The sequence below is a fragment of the Bos grunniens genome, chromosome 19 (assembly GCF_055505025.1).
Source record: "Bos grunniens cultivar Pamir isolate PY7600 chromosome 19, Bosgru_T2T1.0, whole genome shotgun sequence".
Lineage (NCBI taxonomy): Eukaryota > Metazoa > Chordata > Mammalia > Artiodactyla > Bovidae > Bos > Bos grunniens.
In genome coordinates this window covers 36,981,767-36,982,202 of record NC_141183.1, presented here as the reverse complement: position 1 = coordinate 36,982,202, position 436 = coordinate 36,981,767, and positions in this window count along the sequence as shown.

The window sequence follows — 436 nt, the reverse complement described above, 5'->3', positions numbered from 1 at the left end:
GCCCAGAGTTGTCTTTCTCTCCGCGATGTAGTGATGGGGAGGCTTATGGGGAGGGAGGGCTCCTTTCAGCTTCGCGATGACCCCGCCAAAATGAAGTTGGGCTGATACCCCCAAATTCAAGGAGTTGTACCCCAAAACAGTCCTGCCCGCTCCAGTGTTCCCCACCCGGCTCTCCGGGCCGAGGTCACGTCAGTCGGCGGAGCTTCCGCCTCCAGGACCCCGCATCCTGCCCCTCAGCGCGGCCGCCCCTTCTGGGACTTCCCGGCAGCCCGTCCCTCCGCCTGGCTCGCGGCCCTGGAAGCCGAGTCCCTCCGGCCAGCGCCCCACCCAGAGCCAGACGTGTGCTGACCCCAGGTTCCCGTCCCGACCCCCATCCCCTTAATTGGGAAGCCCCGCCCCGTGCGCAGTGACGTCGGACGCCGCTGTCAGCCGGCGC